This window comes from Corvus moneduloides, chromosome Z, assembly GCF_009650955.1.
Source record: "Corvus moneduloides isolate bCorMon1 chromosome Z, bCorMon1.pri, whole genome shotgun sequence".
In the NCBI taxonomy this organism is placed as follows: Eukaryota; Metazoa; Chordata; class Aves; order Passeriformes; family Corvidae; genus Corvus; species Corvus moneduloides.
Window position 1 is genome coordinate 41,515,515 of NC_045511.1, and position 22,126 is coordinate 41,537,640.

The window sequence follows — 22,126 nt, forward strand, 5'->3', positions numbered from 1 at the left end:
ATTGATAAGCACCATTATAATAAAGCATTCTGCCAACATATGTGAACATTTGGCATTTTTACTATTTGGAATGCAAAAAAAGATGTACTGTCATCTTCATATGTGTTTTACACTGCATATGTAGGCACATTTATTTTGAGACTAACTGAAATCTTAAAATGCTTAAAATGTGCAAGTGAAGATAGTCCTATGCTGAATTTCTAAATTTGAAAACAGAATTTGCATCATGTTCTTCATCTTGAATCTGCAAGTGCTTTTTCATATATGCTGAGTGGTAATGTATATCAAACTAGGACTGAATATGTAGATTACTTTTTGAATGTAACTTGACTATAAAGAACACAATTCCTATTATGCATACATAGGTACAGATATGCTCCTTGTGTTTCCCTATTGCAGTGTAATACTGGACTGTTGTTTATATTTGACCCTCCTTCAGACACAATTTTTTGCTACCTTATTACCTGGGACAGAGCCCAGGCTGGGATGGTTCTCTGAGATTTAGTGCTTACTTTCAGAAATTCAAACCTGCTCTCACAGCATAGCCACCAATTTCATGCCAGCAGGACTGCACCTACTGTAGTAATTTAACACAAAATTACATTGGTTTAGCCTATTAAGGCAGTAAACAACAACTTTCACTACTGTACTTACAAATATGTAGCAATTAAGGTTTATGTTCTAATTTAGGTCATCTATTTCAGCAGAATTACTATATTGGTCTTCCATGCTAACTTTATTTCTGATATTAGCTGTTTTCTACTCACCAGCTCCAAAGCATAACCTGTTAACTTCCTGCTCTGATGCTTTCCTTGATTGCTTTGACCGATTACCTTCTTCTCTGTTCAGTACAACTTTTCTCCTCAAAATATAAGAACTGTCTCTCTGTCTTTACTCATTTCATATGCTTTCAGGTCTGAAATATGATAGTTGTCAAGCTGTGCTCATTTTCTATTGAAGGACATTTTATACATTTCAACATTTCATACAGATTCCTATCTCTATTAGTAATCACTGGTATGTTTGAATTGTATTGTTCTGAAAGGAAATACATGGTTTTGCACAGTTTTGTTCATGTCGTCTGTCTGTGGACACCATCAGGCCTTATTTACTGTTGCTCAGATATTTTCTTTTCAGGTCTGCTTTTATCTTGGTCTTACAAAAAGCCAGTTGTTGAAATCCTGGTCTCTGATCACTTTCATCTACACTTTGATAAAAGATTTTCTCACTGTCACGTACCAGTTTACCTGCCACAGCTCCCCTTTGTCCTCACCTTTACACGTTCTGTCAAGGGTTGTATTTCCAAAGCTGTAGGGACTGTTGACCTTTCTCCGTTCACTCTCTTTTGGGAGTCAGCCTCCACCTGAGTACTCATGACCCACCTGCTTCCAAATACATCAGCAGATCAAGCAGATCCGCAGTTTACTGTCCAGTGAAAGACAATATTGGGCAGTTGCCAGTCTGGACAGGAAAAACAAAATTATCACTTGTGCTCACGGTCTCTATACACAGACAAATATTGCCTGCAGGTTTGCCTCAAGACTTGCTCAGTGTGAGTGCTTCCTGGACACTCACCTGTGGAATTCCCATCACATCAACAGTTGCATCCTTCTCAAACCTGTGTCATGATGCTTCTGATCATTCTGCTTTTCACTGTCATCTGTCAATAGAAATTAATGCAAATCCACTGGTCTCTCACAAATTGATGATCCTTTATCAGTCATTCAGATCCATTGCAATAGATCAAGCAAGAGAAACTTCTAATCGGGGAAGAAATTTGGCCCTGTAATTAACAAAACTTTGCTATACCTAATTTCCCTGTGACAAGTGAGTTTTTTCCATTTTCTACAGAGTAACAAGGCACTGTCTCTTTTGCACTGTTCTTCACGCTGCACTACAGTGAGAACTCTTACCCTGCACATCCTGGGCTGCAGGGGACTTTCAAAAGAGTCTGTCAGTCTAGGACGTGATCTGTGTGTCTTTTTGCAGTTGGCATGTGAATTTACACAGAATCATTTTCAGGGTTTCCAGGTTTTCTATTAAACTTTTAGAAATTTGTTAAACCATCCATTGGTCATTCACTTTCTATTTTCACCTGTCTGATTGATTTTTATAATGCCTCAGGCAGCAGCAGATTTCCAGTAAAAGCAAACTGGGTCACATCATTTATTTTGCTCACTTCCACCAGACCATTTACCTATTTCTTTCCTCAGATTGTTTTATTTTTGATTATATTAGACATTGAGGTTTGTTCCCCATTTTTTTTTAGCCTGCATTTCATAATCACAGCAATCTATTACCTATATATCCTGTATATACAGGGAGAGATAAGATATTCGCATAATAAGGTTTATGAGATAAAATACACCTTCTTTGTATTTTGTATAAAATCTGACAGGTATATACTTATATTATGTATCTTATATAGAATAAATTTTTTATATTTTGACACTCACGTTCATTATAGATATCAGCACTTTTTGTGTGGAGAGAAGTTGAACTCTGAGCCCTCGGGCCTCCCTAAGTGCTGGGGCATACTGAAAATGATAATAACCCATGGTTTGTTTTGCCATATTACTTAATTAATCCAGCTGCTCTTGAATTGCATTCTGCTTTCACTGGATATTAAACCAACTTGTCAATTGTAATTGCAGAGCTCCTTTTTCCCTTTTTATCTCATTCAGACCAGTCCTTGTGAGTCTATCTTTTCTTGCATGATATTGCTTTATTTCAGTCATTTTTAGTCTAAAGGAAATACATGATATAAGGAGTTGAAATTAAAAAAAAATGGCCAGCAAGTTTATGAAATAATATTTGTAATTCATACATAAACTTAATTAATATTTTAAAATATTTTAATTATAAAGCTGTATCTGTAGAAATGTAATAAAACTCGTACGGATGATGCTAATACATCAGTAGTCAATAACTTCAAGTTTTCAGTAAGCTTCCACTCTGATGTGTTAAGGATGCGTCAGTCTATTAAAATGGGCTCACAGTGCAACTCTGCCACTTGTACAGGAAAACAAGTCCTTCCAAGTAATACGAGGTAACATTCAGTACTTGCAAAGTTGCTTCTTTCTCTGTGCACAAGCACGCAAAGTTCCTTCTAAAAATTAGGTGCATAGCTTTCTTGTCTTCATTTAATTTTTGCCTTCCCTCTTCTACTGACATTGTACAGGAAAACATATGAAGATACAAAGAAAACATGAGTAAAACATTAACAAATTAAGGGAAATTACTGACATTATCCCCCTCACCACCTGAACCACAGGAGAGCCTTCTGACATGGATATGCCTGGCCTTCAGAGAGCTATGGCCTTTCTGTCATCATCTGTGTTGTTTCACCCACCAAATATTCTAGAATCAAGACCTGCGAGCAGCTCCCTTACGCACACAGAAGTTCAAAGTTTATCATAACTGTGAGTGCAATCAGGCTCAAATGAACAAGTAGATGTGTAGTCACATAGTTGTTCCAGCTATTTACAGTGCCAGACACTGTAAATAAGCCTTATCCTTTTTAGTCCTTTTTAGAGAACAGTCCTATTTTCATTCCTTCTTGAAAGTTGTGGTCCTCACAAGTCTTTTCTCTTCAAGTATCTGTAATGTCTGCAGTTTAACACCAGTAAATTTTTGTTCATTTCCCAGGGAGCTGAAACCTAAAAACTACTAAATCAATGCTAACACGTGATCTGCTCTTCTTGTTTATCTCTCTCTGCATTTGTTTTAACTATTTATTTTCTCAAGCATATTTAGTGTGCAGTCTCTGTGTGGAGTATTATATATTTCTAAATAATGCAATATTGCTGACTGGGTTTACATGATGGAATCATTGATATTGATGTGACAGCCTTGATGTCTGCTTATTATTATGAAGTATCTTTGCTATGATGCAGAAAGTAGTATTGTTAATCCCCTCTTCACTGTACATGATTAGTTGTGCTGCCCTAAAACAAAATCTTAATTCATTCTGAATAGGGACAGTGATCTTGACAATCAGTCACACTCATCCTCGGTGTGATATCCATTCACAGACTATTCCTTTCATTCCCCTTTCTATGAGGCAAAAGCCCAGAACAGACAGATAGCTCCAGCACTCACTTGATTCATCAGTCACCCCAAGGAGCTGCAGGCAGGCAGGTACCCCAGCAGCGCAGTGAGCATGCCTCCACAAGGCACCAAAGATACTGTTACAGACAAGAAGAGGAAACTTAAGCACCAGTAAAGGGAGAAACTGAAGCACTAATGTTACCCAAGGTGAGTTTTTTAAACATTTCTCAAGTGTTGTCTCAGCTATGGCTCAGAACCATTATCACCTCTAGTGAGAGAAATTTCCTCTGTCTCTGGGCAGGTCCTCTCGGAGTCTGCTCTTTCTGGGAACGGATTCAATCCCGACCGCTGTGAAACAGCCCTCCTGCCCAGGAAACAGCATAAGACAGCAGTGGATGCTGTGACAGGAGCAGAGTGACAGACGCTGGACTAATAGCCCAGAGTAAAAGGGTCTGCCTGCCTTTTGAACCACCTAGTCCCACCATCTTCTCCAACAGCACTAGTCTTCATTTAATACTTTCAATTCTGCTGTCCCAGCCTTTGAATACTATTAATTTCCTTGAATTTGGAAATAGGATGAAGTCCTTAAGACACTTATGTAGCTGGAATCCCCAGTACTGCCTTGACAACTGCTTAATGAACAAACAGAAGGACTCTGAGGCCGTCCTTGATATCTTCCAAAGATGACAACTACGCCATTGTATACGCCATACGCTAGTTGAGATGGAGTTCGTTTTTGCTATAGCATCCCTCCCAGTGCTGTGCTTTTCATTGGTGGTTAGAAATGTCTTGGTGGCCAGTGGAATGTCCATCTTGGAGCTGGCTGGCATTGTCTCTGTCAAACATGGGGAAAGTTTCTGGCAACTTCTCACAGAAGCCACCCCTGTAGCCTCTCCACAACCAAAACCTCACCGTGAAAACCAAATACAGACATACACACAGCTCCTGCACAAGAAGTTATGATAAATCTGGCTAGTAGCCTTGTGTCTGAAGACTGTCTCAGACTGAGCGCACAAATATGATATTGATGCCAAGTTTTAAGCTATGATTCAATGTTACTGTCAGTGAATAAGCTGCTGTACTCCATTCCCAGCCTACCTATTAAAAAAAGAATTACCAATGCATGTACTTAACTGAGTTTTAGAACATATTAAAATGAGTTTTGAGGCAGAATTCTCTTTTTCCATCTGAAAGAAGGATCATCTTCCATTCTGCAGACCTCTAAGGCAGGAAGGCAGGAAGGCAGGAAGGAAGGAAGGGTCTACAGTTACCTTTTATTAAAATTTCCCTCTGGTGCAATGGTTTTCTTGTAGTTCTGCCTGCTTGTTTATGGCTTAGTTTGTTTAGCTGCTCAGAACCTAACAGTCTAAAACTCCAGCAGATTGTGCTATGCTAACCACTATTGCCAGCAAAGATCTATTGCAGAGCTGGGAAAGCAGTCGCTTCATTTTAAAAAAAGGACTGTAGAGAGAACAATACTGCCTCTGCCACATAGCCCAAGTAGCTTTCCCAGACTGCCTGGGCTCTGGTTATGCACTGTTCCAGCAACAATAGTTATTAAATAGCTCAACAGATCCACCATCAATTTACAATCAATATTGTTCTTATTTAAGGAACAATTCCCAATGCGGCTTCTCTTACCCAGAGTAGTTATGGATGCTTCATCGCTGGAATTGTTCAAGGTCTTGGATGGGGCTCTGAGCAGCCTTGCTCGTGGCAGGAGGGTTGGAACTAGATCATATTTAAGTGCCTTCCAGACCAAACCATTTGATTATTCTATGATTTTATAATCCTATGGTTCTGCTAGAGTACAGTGAATTTCTCTACACTAAAAAAAAATTACTTTCAGTTTGTTTTGTTGATCTAAAAGTCACAGAGATGCTGCATCTGTGTAGTCTAAACACATACACTGAACATCTGTCTTGCATTTTCTTTTTAATAGCATGGAAGTTAGCCATGTTTCAAGAGGTTTTCATTGTCCAGTAGAGTAGTCCTTTATTTTATTTCTATATATTTCTTGTCACTATGAATTACTTTCACGTGTGGAAGTAAGACAGCTGTTTGATGCAGTTTGGAAATGTTGATTACCTAGTTAAAATTCATAACAGCACAAAGAAGGCTGGGTGATTATGAGTCTAAGAGAAGGATATAAATCATCCGGGATTGAATTGATATCTAGAGTTCAGAGTAGTACTGATGAACTTACTCAACTCCTCATCCCCTGAACTTAATTGTACCTTAAAGTATTAATTCCTTGAAATTATTTTTGCACATTCTTAGTATACCAAAATATTAACGATTAATTAGTGCTTTCATTTTAAAATGTTGTAAGCAGATATCAACCACAAAAACAGTATTACAAGGACAGGGTAACCAACTTTGTAAAGCCCACATAGCAAACTACTCCTATTGCTCCGAAGTTTGTCCACATTATCACTTTGTTGCCTTATCATATCCAGCTCTTTTCCATCATCTCTAAGTCAATTGATAGGATTCACTTCCAGACAGTTTTATTTTCTTAGCATATGACTGCAATGAAAAGTACATCCTCTGGCTCTTTGCTGGCCAGTGTAAGCAGTCTCAGTTCACCTTTCAGCAAGTAGGAAACCGTATCAGCAATCAGAAAAATGAGCTGACTTTCAATCTCAGCAGACAGACCTCATGTGTACAAGGAAAATGAATTCTGGATAGGCTTTTTCAGAGATATGGCTAGCTTACACTGGCAAAGCCAGGCACATCGTTGTACTTCTGCTGTAGGGAAAGAGGGCTTATGTTCCCAGCTATCAAACATCTGGCAAGTTTTCCCAGGTCTGCTTTCACTGCAAACCACAGAAGACTGTAAAAGTGGTGCCGTCATGGTTTGCTAATTTTTTTATGCCAAGATGTTTTGGAAGAAAACAGTTTGAAAAATCTTTGTCATATCAGCTCTTTGCTAAGAGTTCTCAAATGAAAGAAAGCACTGCAAAACGCTACACACACACGGCAAATGGTGCTCAATTTAAAAAACTAGATAATTAAGAGTAAGCGCATCTTACTTCAAATATTAATGGTACAATCTGCAGAGACAATATAAATTTTATGTGATTCAATGTAATTTTTTTGTTGGCAAAAATTCTTCAATATTAGCTATAGGCACAGACAAGGGAAGTCTATCCTATCCATGATATTGCTTTCAGAAATAGGCTAAGAAATTATCGCATTTGAGGCAATTAATAAAGGAAAAAGAAATAGGGTAAGCTATTTCTCACCAATAATAATAATAATAATAACCAAGTAATGTTAGGGGGCAATTTAGAAAGCAATATGGCATATGACAAAAATATTATTTTAAATCAAACATAATACTTGTAAATCACCAGCCGTACTCATTCTACTAATTTCTTTCCCAAAGCTTAGCTTTTAAACACATCTCTGCATCCATCTTAACCAAGTCTTTGTCTCCCTCCTGTGTTCACAGGCTGCTGTTAACATGAATTTGACAGAAATGAAGATCTCTTTAAATATTTACAGTCACTGTTTTAAAATATTTATTTTTAATCCAAGTCATATGTAAAGCAACATTAATATTTCTCAGATAAAGAAAATACTTCCCAGATAAAGGCTAACTCACATCTTATAAAAGCAGAAAAAATGGCAAACAACAAAGTCAATGCAGACCCTTTGTGATTTATGATTGATTTTTGTTTCCCTGCTAAGATACTGCATCTGAAATTTCTTGGTACCTGCAATATACTAATTTGCAAAAACTTATCCAAGACCTCTAAACTTTTCTTTCAACTGTCACACTGCTGAATTTACATGATGTCATCAAGCAATGACTTTCAAAAGCATTAACATCAGAAATGATTAATGCATAGATGAAACATACCATTAAATCTTAAACTAATCAATTATTAAATTCTGCAATATCTTAGCAAAGTTGCCTGTTTTTATTTCCAAAGGGAATATATAGAGCTAAGGTGGATATATCATACATTTTTGATGCACACACACATCTATGCTTCACTCATTAAGTAGTGTGACACTGCTTTAAAAGAAATATACTGGTACCTGGGAAAGACCCTCAAATATGTCATATAAAACCTACCCATTTATTTTTCCTCTATTTCCCTTTTATTTTCCTTTTTCTCATATTTGCAACAGCCAAGATACCTGTCTTTGTGAAATTACTAGTATGGGATTTGTTGCTATATCTTTAAGTTTTCTAGTGCTGAATGTGTTCCCCTTTTTAAGGGAATCTGTTGACCAGAGTCTTTCTCTTTTGCTGTAAGGGAACAAATTTCCAAATCAAGTCACATTATTTGGAAAGCACTACATTTGAATATTTGAACCTCCAGTGCAGTAGAAAAAGTGTTTCCAAATAATAGATACCTTTTTGTATGAACTCTTAGAAATTTGTAGAAGAATGTTCCAAATATTTCCAACAACAAAAAAAAAAATGACACACATGGACAGCTATTGTCCATTTATTTGGGGTAAAAAGACTTTTAAGAAAAGCCATTAATTCAATCTCATGGAATTCTGGGATAAACCTCCAAAATTACACCTGTTGAGTTACATGTCTCTTACTTGCTGTAAGCCTATTCCATCAGCAATGGCTTGTACTCTTCCATCTCTCTTTGCTGCTCAGTGTCCATCTCTTTCCCAAAGGAGAAATCCTTAGGCCAAATCTTTTACTCATATGTGCTTCAGCCACACACACCTCCAAGCCTGGTAGATTCCTTCCCAATAAAATGAGGCAGATGATCCAATTCTAGAAGTATTTAAAGCATTAAAAAATAGCTTTTAAAATTAAAATGCCTTTTGTAGCCGTTTTGTAGAGCTTGAATATATTTACCACCATTTTTGTTTCCCCTTCCTGCCCAAGAGGTCACAAGTATCTTCCAGATAATTCTTGATTTGGTTTGGTAAAACAAGAAGGAACTGAACAAAAAGATCTTTAGGCAAAGAATATTTTATTTTAACCACTAGACTGCAAATAATTTGGCATATCATAGCCAATAATTATCTAAAACAATTTGCACACTCTCACTATTATTGCGAATTAGCATACATTAAATCATTACAAAATTTTTGGAGATTGTACTCTAAAATGCTACCTGATGCTTACATTTTTGACCCAAAGGAGGAGTCAAAATTTGTCTCCAGTTTCTAACTCTCAGTTGCTCTAACAGAAAATATTAGCAGTTTTCAAATCCTTCTTTTCTTTCAGTCACTGGAATTCTCCCTTATTCAGCAGTCTGTGATCTGATTTTCTATACACCTGTACCTTCATTGACTTCTGCAGAATGGCACACATCTCTCTGAAGTTGTAACCCATCACCCTGGTATGTTATCACCATTCCTATTTCAAGGAGAAATGGTGTTGTTAGTTTTATGGCTTTGACAATCCTTCCAATAGGGGGATAGAGAGTACATTGAAGTATTTCTCACTATAACCTTTTCTTTTCTTACCCAGCTAAAGAGAAAGGCAGTGTAGGAGAGCTAGAATAAAGCCTGTTCACACAGCTTTTTCAGCACTCATCTTCTATAGCATACTTGCATCTGAGTATATATTCCTTCTCCCTAAATCTTTGCTTTCCTCCTTTTCCATTTTCTACTATTCAGAAGGCAAATGCAACCACAACAACGTGTAAGTTGGATTTGTAACCCATCCTGAGGGGGTTGAACACTAAGCAGGTCACAAGAACACAGATACTGATGGGGTGATTTGCCTGTGGGGTGAAGAGCTCCCACGCTTCTGTCACATACTTTTTCTAATGCAATGTGATAGAATGATCTTAGACCAAATGTAGAGTCAATTAGGCTTTTCTTTGGCCTTCAGAGATGATTTTGCTTAAGTGTTGAAGTACTTTACCCACCACTCAAGAATAGTCTTGAGTAGTAACATTACTGGAAATTAGCTATGAAATAAGTAGTAATATGAGTGCTTTGTTTGGCTGTAGATGTTGCATGAATTCAGCTGCAGTTAGACAAGCCAAGCTTTCAATTACTGCTGACACCATGGTGGAAAGAGGACCAGCATGTGGGCAGTAATTTTCATTGTTTGCTTTACTCCTGTATCGTTTGATGGCCAGCTGGTGATGGATGGGAAGCAGTGTAATGATGCGGACTCCCTCTTCTGAAAGCTGTTTTGTACAGCAATCCAGATACTAATAAAACCCCATGAAATGCCACATTTTTACGAACTGCTAAAGTGATATGACTGTTATATGTTGATAATGATAAATTGAAGGAGTAATTGGCAATAATTTATTATCCTTTTCCTTGAGAGAAAATTACTCATACAGCTAAATGATGCCAGTGTGTTATGAAAATGAAGTCATTCTCTTCCCAGGCTGTTCGTCTTATAGCTAGAAGCCATGTCTGCTATTTTTGCATCTTTCACTGCTGTTCAATTCTGAACTCCATGCAAAAGGACTGCTCTTTCTGTTTTTTTTGTGGTACACAGAATGCTATGATCCAGACAAGGATCACAAGATTAGTATCTTTTAACAGAAATAATAGCGCCAAAATATATTTGTAGCCTAAGGAGATTAAAAGGAAACATTTCTTTATACAGTACATGATAATCTAATTTCCTGAACAGGTAACTGATTCAAGATAGTAAAGCAACAAACATCTTACTGAGAAAAAAAGTTCAAAATTAATTAAAGAAGCAGAAAGAGAGAATTATCTGAATAATTAAAAAGTCATCTCTAGTCATTCAAAGCAAGATAAGCGTACAAGAATACCTCTTTAGTTCTCATCTCTGAAAACACATCAAAGATTACTTCCTTGGGATGAGAAAGAAATCCATTAGATCCTTAGTCATTCAGTGGAATCATTCACCTCAACAAAATTTGTCTTCAGTCAAGTTTGTAATTGCAGAGATGTAATAAATACACAAACAGCACAGAATATCTTTCAAAGAGCCAAAGGAAAGCTTTTGATAGCCACATTGACAGTGGCATGAGGTCTCCTGAGCATTCTTTTTTATAGGAAATGTTTAATTGCTCTTTATTGAGCAGAACCTTTCCTTCTGCTTGTAAAAGAAATTATTGCTTTCTCCCTGGGGTTCAGTCAGAGGAAGTTAATAGTCCCAGTTTCCTCTGGCAGCAGACACAGTTAGTGGCTGGAAGACTATCATAAACAGGGTTTATTGCCCAAATTACAATCCAGTTCCTAACCAGCCTTCTCATTTCAGATTGCCCTCCTGGCATTTTGGTGATTTTCTGTCTTATTATCTGATATTTAAAAACTTAACGTGCTGGTGCTTTTTTTTTTTTTTTTTAATAGTATTCACATTGCTGGAAAGCATTAAGTTCATTGTGAAAGGTATATTTATAGACTTCATGACATAAAAGTGCTTCTCAACAAAAGTGATTCTTCAGCATGCAGCAAAACCTGTGTTCACATACAAAAAATAAAGAATTCCTTCTCTGCCCGCAAGCTGTTCCTTTTGGTGTAATATCTAAGAGCTATAATTAAGGCATTTGTATAAAAAATATAATTGTATGTGAAAATACTTGTGAAATCTTCAAGGTAAAAAATTAATAGAATACTACATATGTGATAATTATTCTTACTATGACATCATAAATGCACAGAGAGATTTGCAGTAAAACTAAAATTCCTGCTTTATAGTGCTATCAAAGAAGTCAGACATATTGACTAGGCATAGCTGGTATTATGGCTGGAACACATCATGGAATGAGGAGACTTAAAGAAACTTTAAGGCAGATTTTCTCTAATTATTTAGCAATTTAGCAATGAGAAGTGTTATACAAAGCAAAAACTAAAAATTGTGGGTTTTTGAAGGGGAATTTCAGAAAGGAACATTTTGGGATTGCACACTAGAGAATTTCTTTGCTATTACACCTCATAACTAGGTGTCAGATTTTCTAAGTAGATAGATACATCCGAGGCAGACACTAACTTAAGAGTGAAATACAGTAGCAAGAAATGTAAAAGCCACATTCCTGCCAGGACAAGGACATCATTACAAACACTGCATAAACCTAATCAGTAAGCTGTATTGTCACAGAGTGTCAGAGATAACAAAAGTCTACAAAGAACATAGGCTTGAAATGTGATCATGACTCACCATGAACTCCAAAAGCCAAAAAATATATATTATCTTTTAATTTTTCATTGAACAAAATGAGGCTTCTATAAAGGATTTCAAGATTGACAGAAAAAAACCCATCTATGAAGAATAATGTCTAGTTTGCTTATGGCTAAGGACTCATTCAAGAGTGTATCTATAAGAGGTGTTGCACCAGGCACAATAAATATTATAAATATTTTGAACAATCAGGCTGATTTATTAGAATGCCTAATTAATGTTTATAGAGCATTTCAATATCATTGGCTATGGCATACTACAAGATTGAATCAGAAATAAACAGTAGCAACTGACAGAGGACTGTGTAACCAGGAGATAAATGGCAAGTCTTCAAAATATTGCTTATTTTTAGCTATAGTAGGGATGGTAAAAATAAACATATTATTTCTAAAAGGCAAAGAGTGCTTTGAAGCACAGAATTTTGTTTAAGTCCAGCTTCAGCCTTGCTATATTCTTTCCTTACTGTGTCAGTATTCTCTTTGGCTCAGAAGCTCATTTTGTGCAGGGTGAGATACAGAATAATAATGCAAAAGACTGCAGCTGATGATAAATCCCTTAATATTTTTATTTCATGTTATTACTGTGATATACAATAGGTGATTTCCTGAGTCTGGTACCACGCCAGAGAGTCAGGGACCATAGTACATGTACAGATTCTCCAAAAGAGCTGTCCCACTCCCCAGTTTCTGCCTAGGAATTGGAAGCTCTTCCACAACATTAGCAAAAGCTGCACTGCAAACCTATTACAAGAGTTACATCAATCTGTGTGAAAAAGTCACTCTAAATTAGCCCTGCTGAGCAGCACCACTTTCAAGAGAGCTCTCCTTCTAATAAAAGCCATCAGACATGAAATTTGTCGCTCTGTGTCTTTCAGCAATCAAGTGCCATCATTTCTCTTTGACAGCAGAGAAAGGAATTAGTCTCTATAAAAAATATCAAACAGACATACCTTGAGTAGTACATGAAAGTGAAGTTGAGGGCTGGGTTGTTGTCTGCAGCAGGTGCTTATTTCAATAATTCCAGCAGTGGGAGACAAAAAGGATGACTGAAACCAAACCAGAGCCTTATAACAGTGACGGCCACTTCAGCATTTCTACTCCAACATGTCCATCTTAAGACTCTCAATCTATATTTCAAACTGACTAAATCCTGAATGCCTTCTCTGAGTGACAAGGAGACAATCAGAGGACTTGGAAATCAAAGCCTAACATGGGAAGAAGCATGGTACAAAGACAGCACCTTGCAGAGCACCCCTTAGGACAAAACTCCACCCTGATTTTTTCAGATCCCACTCTCTGAATGTAACATGTTCAGCCCCATATTATGTCTGCCCCACTCACAAAAAATGTCCCAGCACTCCATGCACCTGCAATGCAGACATCTGATAATTGTCTCATGGCATAAACCTGCAAAACAGGGGATGGGTAACCTGAGGTTGTGGAAAAACTGGAGAAGGATAACCTGAGGCTGGTCTCTGTTTAAGAGGAGATATCCCCTGGAACAGATCAGTTCTACCTGCTCTGGCACTTGAGTTCCCTGCTCTAGTCTGGGACACAACAGACTGGCATTATGGTAAACTCAGTAGCCTGTAGCTCTGTTCATAAGTTTTAGAAAGGCCAAACATATGTCACAAGTCCTACACTGTACAATTACTTTATGCATAACTGTTAATGGGACCTTTATTTTTGAACTGAAACAAAATCAAAACAGATTAATCCAATCTCTCAGCCTCATAGCTACCATATGTTGGATGAGAAGATAACTGGTTTGGGGTTCCAAGAGTCATATAAATTCAATTTATATCCACTTATTTCTGAACTAAAAGAATGTGTGTGGTAAGATTTACAAAGAATGGTCTATTAACAGAAGCATGGTACAACTGTGTGGCAGACAGCCTTTACTTGCTATCACTAAACACTGCATTGATGACCACCCTGAACTAGCTCATTTGGTGCTAGGGGTAAGTTTTTAAACTATATTTTAAAAAATTTAAGTTGTTACCATGCAGCACATGGGAAAACAAGGTGCATCAGAAAGATCTACACCACCAGTAATAACATGTCTATAAAGACCATAATTGTTACACTTCCAGCAGTACTGAGCATTACCTCGGGAAAATCAGATCTGGAGCATCAAACACTCCCCTTAAAGTAAATGACAGAAACGGTGCAGCCACATGTAACAGGAACACCACAGTGCAGGCTGTTGCTATCTGTTGTAAGGAAGGAACTGAAACATTTACAGGTATCTTACATCAATGCCCATATGCTTAGACTCAAGACTTTGGGTGATTCCATGGCATATTCTCAATTATTGTCCAAGGAAAAAAGCACAGGATGGGCATCACAGTTTAAATGCAGGACACAGAGACTCATCCACCTCTCCACAAAACAACAGCAGCCACAGCCATAAAAGGCCCTCAGCTGGCAAGCCGAGCTATCTGCCCTTTGGCCAGTTTGTCCCCGTTGTCACGGATCAAGAAAGAATGAGGAAAACAAAAGAAAAAAATGCATGCATCGGTCCTTATAATAACAAAAGAATAATCAGGTCATTTGCTCCACAGCTCTTGCCAAAAGTGCCACCAGGATGCAGGGCTACAGACTTCTGGAGAGCAGCTTTTTTTACAGGACAACCCTCAGCCTGCTGCTGCCTGAGCCCTGGAGGCCTGTGGCTGGAGGTGTGTGTTTCTCACCCTTTGACTCATGGCAGATTCCCATTGTCTTAATGCAGCTCTGTGAAGAAACACACCTAAATTTTTGGCTTTTAAAGCAGCACCTCTCGAAGAGCACTGAACTTGTGATCACCTGGCTGAACAAACAGCAGCAGCAACAAAATTTGCTGACACTGGTACCCAAGCCATGACTTCTCATTCACCCCACTCATTCCTTCTCCTTTGCACTTCGTCAGCTTCTACGTTCCCACACTGCAGCCACCTAGCCTTGTATCTATCTCCCTGCAAAGGGCAGACTCTCTGGGGAACTTAGCCACCAATGTGATTTCTGAAAAATTCATATAGCATGCCCAAGGTTAGGGAAGGAGCTTGAGCACTTCATTGGAAGGACTTCTAAAACTCCTACTACAGAATATGGGAACCTGCCAGTTAAGTTACACTGGTCATCTCTTTTTCCTTACTGCCAAGAGATCTACTTTCTTTCTGGAATTCAGAAACAGCTGAACAATTCGTCTCATCTTTGCTACTATTTCCAGCTCAGTTTCTGAGTGCCTGATCTTCTCTTGCTCAGAATGTTGTCTCAACTGTGAATCCTAACTACCTCTGTCTTAAACACATGTTATTGAATAATGGGTTTTGTAATAAGATGATAAAACACAGCACCATATTTTGTCATAGCACAGCTGTAATTAATAGTGTGTCTTATACTTATTGTCCCTTAACCAATGGAAATTACTTTTCCTTCTCCTTTATCGCAGCATGGAACAGAGTGTGTGGCCAGCCAAGTTCTGATTGTGTCTCCCTTCATTAGTCCTCATGTACTCCACTCAATAGAACAAACAGTGCCAGCAGCAGTGTTGAGTTTCTGGGAGCCTTTTTATCACATATCATCACGTTTTTGTCTCTGTGATGAGCTGCAAAGTATCCTGCAATATACTGTAATCAGTAGCACATCACCTTCAGCTAGCTAACCTGGCTGACTGAAGCAGTGAATGAGGAAAGAGATTCAAGAAGTGCCATGACTCAGAATATGCCTGGAGTAGCACATACCAAGGTCCACTGCCAGTGAGGTCTCTGGCTTCTCCACTGTAGCTTCACATCTTTGTGCTAAAACTAATAATCTGATATCAGTTCTCTTTAATAGCAATGTAAAACAGAAGCAATCCAAATAATTTAAATGAGCATAAGTAATGGAATTAGGGTAATAAAATCCTCTTTTATCCAACATTTTAGCAGTAATTATATTCTTTTCAGAGAATAACCACCACTTTCTAGAACTGAGCTTTAAATAGTATTGCAAAAATTTAATATAGGGACTGGATTTATTGAGACATACTTTTAGACTACATAATACCCCTTACAGATTAAAAAAAAAATTCGTAAGGTAAGCATCCCTCTAAGAATAAACTCAAAGGAACCCCAACACTCAGCAGTCTGGGACACTTCAACCCATAGGCTCCCTTAGATTACAGGATTTTGATATGGGCTGCTAGATATATATAATCTGTAAAACAGGCTGTGTCGGTTTGGCCAAATTTAGAAATATATACTCTGAGAGAAGGTAGGTCACCACCCTTCCCCCACCAGGTTCGGGAAAAAATAAATTTTCCTCGAAGGAAAGTGAAAGAGATAAAAACTATTTATTTAACAAATACACGTGAAAAGGTTAAATAATGCTAAATAATAAAATCTCTCGCTGTGGAGAAAAAGTCTGGGAAAGTGTTAGAGTCCTCCTTTGGTCTCCTCGGAGCTGGGGCTTGGCCCAGGGCCAGGCCCTCTGTGCTTGGTGGAAAGTCCTCCCGATATGTTCTGATATTGAAGCAGTCCACAGAAAAGAGAGAAAATCTGAAATTCCAGGGAAGGAAAAAAGTTCAACTCTCAGTCTCTCTCTGGAGAAAAAGAAGCTGAACAACTGGCCAGAAACTGACTGGAAAAGCAGCAATCTGGGTGCTTCCTCACTCCCCTGCCGCAGCTGAAAAAAAGTCTCTATCTGTGTGTGACCTTGAACAAGCTGCAAAGTGCTTTGAAAAAGTTTTGCTCAGTTTTTCCTCCCCCCTCTCAGGCTCAGTTTAAAGGCATAGAAAGGCACAAAATTAATTCCTGGGCATAGGGCAGCAATAGGGGATACACATCATAAAGTCACCCCAAGACACAGGGCTAAAGATACTCCAAACGTTATCAGTCAGACATGTAACAACCAATTCACTACCCTTAAATGAAATAAATTTCTCTTTCACAGTTCCAAGCTGCAGTACCAGGATCTCATGATTTCTCAGGGATGTACACCAGCTTGTCCCCAATTGCCTGTGGAGACTGGAATCTTCCCCTTTTGTGAGACAGAGTGGTTAACTGCGCCAAGAGATTCAGGCCTTGCAAGTCACATCAGAGCTGTGGCCATCTCTGGTGATGCCCTGATTCAAGTAAAATACTGCTCTTCTGGCACATCACTCTCGAGCAACTTACGAATAGCCTCTCTTTTGTATTCTTGGACCTCTGCTCTACACAGAGCTGAATTGGGCTAAGCTATTGTCCACAAAACAGATTCCTGAACTACAATTTGCTCTGCAAAGTGTAAGTTTGTTAAGACTTGAAACATGCGTTTTCTGACCTTTATGACCTTGCCTGGAGTTGAATTTTCCAGATTGACTCACACCTAAACACTGATTATTTGCTTTATACTGAGTAGGACTCCATCCCAATGTCTTTTGCACACAGAGTGTTTGCAAGCACTTCAGCAGAGAGAAAGGAGAAGTGCGATACTGTAAATCACTGACCCCTTTCTACCCTTGTGGATCTTTCCCATCAGTATCTCCTGAGACAGAGAACTTCCCAGCCTTTCGCATTTTCTAAATGGTTAGCCTGTTTGTTTGGTTTAATGTGACTGAGATCAGACTGAAATACAAGGTTATTCTTTGCGTGTAAAAGACATTAAACAGAGCCTTTCACATTCTCTGGGGGTTAACACAGAGGATAATGGGTATCAACACTCCAGATTGTTTATGCTGTCTTTCTAGCATCTTCCTCTGTGAATACAGTTTTATTAATCTACAGACATATACTTCCTGTCTACTTCTGGTTAAATCTTATTCCTAAGAACTAAACTTCTTTAAAAGATGCCTTTTCGCAAAATTTTCACAGATATGGGGAGAGCCACACAAAGTGTGTGCTGCTTCATATCACATCCACAGACATCTGATCCTTTAAGTAAATTCCTCAATGCCTTTCATTCTGTATGAGCACTCTTAATAGAAGTTCTGTATTTTCTACAATCAGGAATGAGAACCTTAGGTGAATTGTCTAAATAAACAAAATTTTTATGAAAGTGAGAACTGGAAGCAAATATACTGGGCATAACAGTCTTCCACTGCTGTTCATTTTCTTTCAGTAAGGATTTAGCAATGCTCAGCAGCAATTTGGCTCAATATTTAAACGTGTTATTTCAGTATTGCAGAGCCATGGTGATTCTGTGCTGTGAACTGCCCCTATTATTCATTTATCCCATTCTGAGCATCAATTGTCACACAAACATCTATCATTTTGCAAGGTGTCAAACTGACGGTGGTACAAATCTTGAACTAAGACACTGTTTTTCTCCAAAAAAACTCTGCTTCATCACAGAGTGGTTTGTGTTGGAAGGTGCCTTCAAAGATAATCTATCCCAACTCCCCTGCTGTGGGTAGGGGCTCCTCCCACAAGAACAGGTTGCTCAGAGCTCCATCCAAACTGGCCTTGAATACTTCCAGGGATTCGACATCCACAGCTTCTCTGGGCAACCTCTTCTAGTGCCTCAACACCTTCACCATAAAAAAAAAATCTCCCTTATAACCTATCTAAACCTAATGTTTTCAGTTTAAAGTTTATAACAGTTATCCCCTTGTCCTCTAAGTACAGATCCTTGCAAAAAGTCTTGCTCTTGTGTTTCTTATAAGCTCCCTTTGTATACTGAAAGACCACAGTAAGGTCTCCCCAAAGCAATATCAGTGGAATAACCGTGGAACTATTTCAATGTTGGATAAATAAGTCACATTTAAGGGTATATATAAAATCATGGGAATCAACATGATCAGAACAGAAACTAAAACTTCATAAAACAAGGGTATGTAATATTCATCTACACATGGTTTCTTTTAACGTTTGAAGGATCTGTGGTCAATTTTTTTAATGCATTCCCTTACACATGTATCACAGAATGGATACAGTTGGAAGGCACCATGGTAGGTCATCTGGTCCAACCTTCCTGCTCAAGCAGGGTCATCCTAGAGCACAAGGCACAGAACTGTGCCCTGACAATTCTTGAATTTTCCCAGTGAAGGAGACCCCACAGCCTTTCTGCACAATCTGTTCCAGGTTCAGTCAAGTACTCAGTTCACAGTAAAGTTCTTCTTTATATCAAATGGAAATTCCTGTGCATCCATTTGTATCCGTTGCCTCTTATCCTATCGCTTAGCACCACCAAGCAAAGCCCGGATCCACCCTCTTGACGCCCTCCCTTCAGGTACTTACTGACACTGATGAGGTCCCCTCTCAGTCATCTCTTTTCCAGGCTGAACAGGCCCAGCTCCCTCTGCCTTTCCTCATAAGAGAGATGCTCCAGCCCCCTCATCATCTTTGTTGCCATCCACTGAACTTGCTCTGGCACCTCCATGTCTTTGTTGAGCTGAGAAGCTCAAAACTGGACACAGCACTCCAGTTGTGCCCTCACCAGAGTTGAGCAGAGGAGGAGGATCATCTCCCTTGACCTGCTGGCAATGCTCTTCCTTGTGCACCCCAGGACACCACTGGCCTTCTTAGTCACAAGGGCAAAATTTTGGGGTTGTTTTTTTTCCATTCAGGTGTAGTTCAGAGCATCTACCAAGCAGCAGTGAGATGTAAAACCAATCAAAACTTGGCAGAGAGCTACCATCACAATTCCGGAGGTGGTTGTCTTCTCTGTGTCAAATGTAGTAGGGACAGAAGTAATATTCTGCCTTACTTTACACATACAAATGTGTGAATTTTGCATGAAAAAGGTTTGGTGGTAATACAGTGGATTATGTTTCACTTACTGAAATGTACACTCTACTGCCAGTTAAAGATTCTGATTAGTGCTGTCAAACAAGCACTTTGCTTTCAAAGTAATGCTGTAATTAAAACCACTGCTAGTGGGCATCTGAAACACAATGGGACTGCTCCTCCGACTATAACAGAGATGTAGAGAAGTAATTGAATACAGAATTTTGTTCATCTGCAGCTATCGCTACAATATGGATCAAGTAAATCATACATTGGGGGTACATTGTGTGGTTGTGCAGGGAAAGTGAGAGCGTAGCTCAATCCTGACATTTAACTGACACGCAAAAGTGTGTTCTTTTGATTCCTGTTCTCACCAGGTTTTTGCTACAGCCCTTATGGTGATATTAGTAGTCATGGAGCCACAAAATAAGCAGTACTCCTCCTTGGTGATGAGGGTAGGGAAGAAAGGCAGAGGGCCACCTCTTCAAAGTGGTTCTAACTGGTACACTGATAGGTCACAAAATAACTTAATGTTGTATTATACTCTTAATGCTTTTTTTTCTGTTTCTATTCCTCTCTTTTAAATTTACACGTAACACTAATAAAAAATAACTCTAAACCTTGCAATATATCCTCCTATTCACCAGCTGTCACCCAGATTTACCCTGCCCATGACTCACCACTAACTTGGCCCAGTCCTTCATCCAGAAGTTGCAAAGCACATAGCTCTGCTATCAGTGTCTATCACCCTTTCTCTTGCCACATCTGAGGACCTCTCACAACACCAGAGCAATGTCTTGTCTTACCCCAAACTACTTCACATCACCAGATAGATTTAGGAAACTGAAGACAAGCTTCCATGCTGTACCAAAAAGGATGAGGTACAGTTTAGGTGGCTTAGTGAAATACCTCCACAGGCAAAACCTTCTATTTCAGTACTGAGAGAGAGACCAGACTTGACCATACAACTCAGTCCTGGGACATCAGGCAAAGCACAATCACAACTGAGACAAGCATTAACATGTCCAACACTAAGGCCAGAGGTATGTCTTCACAATAAAAATGTGTCCAAAAGCAGCATGACTGGGGCTGCCTTGGAAAGAAAGAAAAGCCATGAGCCAATGGGACTCTATACTGACAGGGCACTACCAGTCCAGAACTAAGTTTTCCAGCTTTTCCAATTCTTTAGGTCTGGTTTGCCAAGCTACAAAACCCAGCACCGGAGTTTGAAACTTCCTTAGAGTTGTTTCAATTCCAAAGACTATTGCTTGCCCTATGGAAGAATATTTACTAAGTTTTACAGTAAAGAGTTTGTTACTACTATCCCTAGTTTTAGCAATATGTGTCTCAAATCTCTTCAGACTACATCATGGAACTACAACACTGAATCATACTTAGATTGGTTCATTATATTAAAAATTCTTAGTTTAATGGCAATTTCTCTTATAATAGTTCACCAAATTTCAACTTTTCTGACATGATTTCTTCACACCTCTTTTGTAATTAATCCATCTACAAAAATATACAATTTTTGCCTTTTATGCATAGCATAAAGGTACAAGATAGAACTCCAATTTTCTCAGATTTCAGAAACTGTACAGCTTTTGGTTTTATTACAGCATATACACATTTATTCTTCAGCTACTTACAAAAAATAAATCTATCTTTGCATGTCTTTGATCACTCTCCTCCAACCATTCAGTAATTCATCGGTAATTATAACTTAGTATTAGCCTAAAAGTATTGTATTTGTATTGTAGTTGTATTTATCACAGATTATCATGAATCCTGGTTTTAAATTACCAAGAGTCCAATTGCTGACTGGAATGGGGAATCTTCTTTCCAATTAAAGTGACTGATTTAATGTAAAACCTTGCAACATTTCACTTTTTAATTAGGTATATCATTATTAAGTACAAAGAGATTCATCCTCATTTTATTTTCTACCCAGAGAATGAAATACAGTGAAAATTAAACATATACCAGTATAGTGCCAGACCTAGTAACACTTTCAGGATCCCTTTGCAACTACTAATACATCAGCATATGATGTCTTTTATTTCTGCTTCATTCCAAGCACTTACTTGAAAGTCAGGAATATGCTTAAACTTTTTACATCCAAATATCTCTGGGTGCATTGAAAAATATTAAGCCAGTTACCAGTTGAAAAGGAAAAAACGGGCTTAATTTGAACAGGAGAACATATGAAAATATAGAGCATCAGCTGACACAAGAGCAGGACTCCCCACACTGCTGTCTGTATGAATCATTTCTCTCCACTAGAACTACTAGTTAAGTAAGGACGT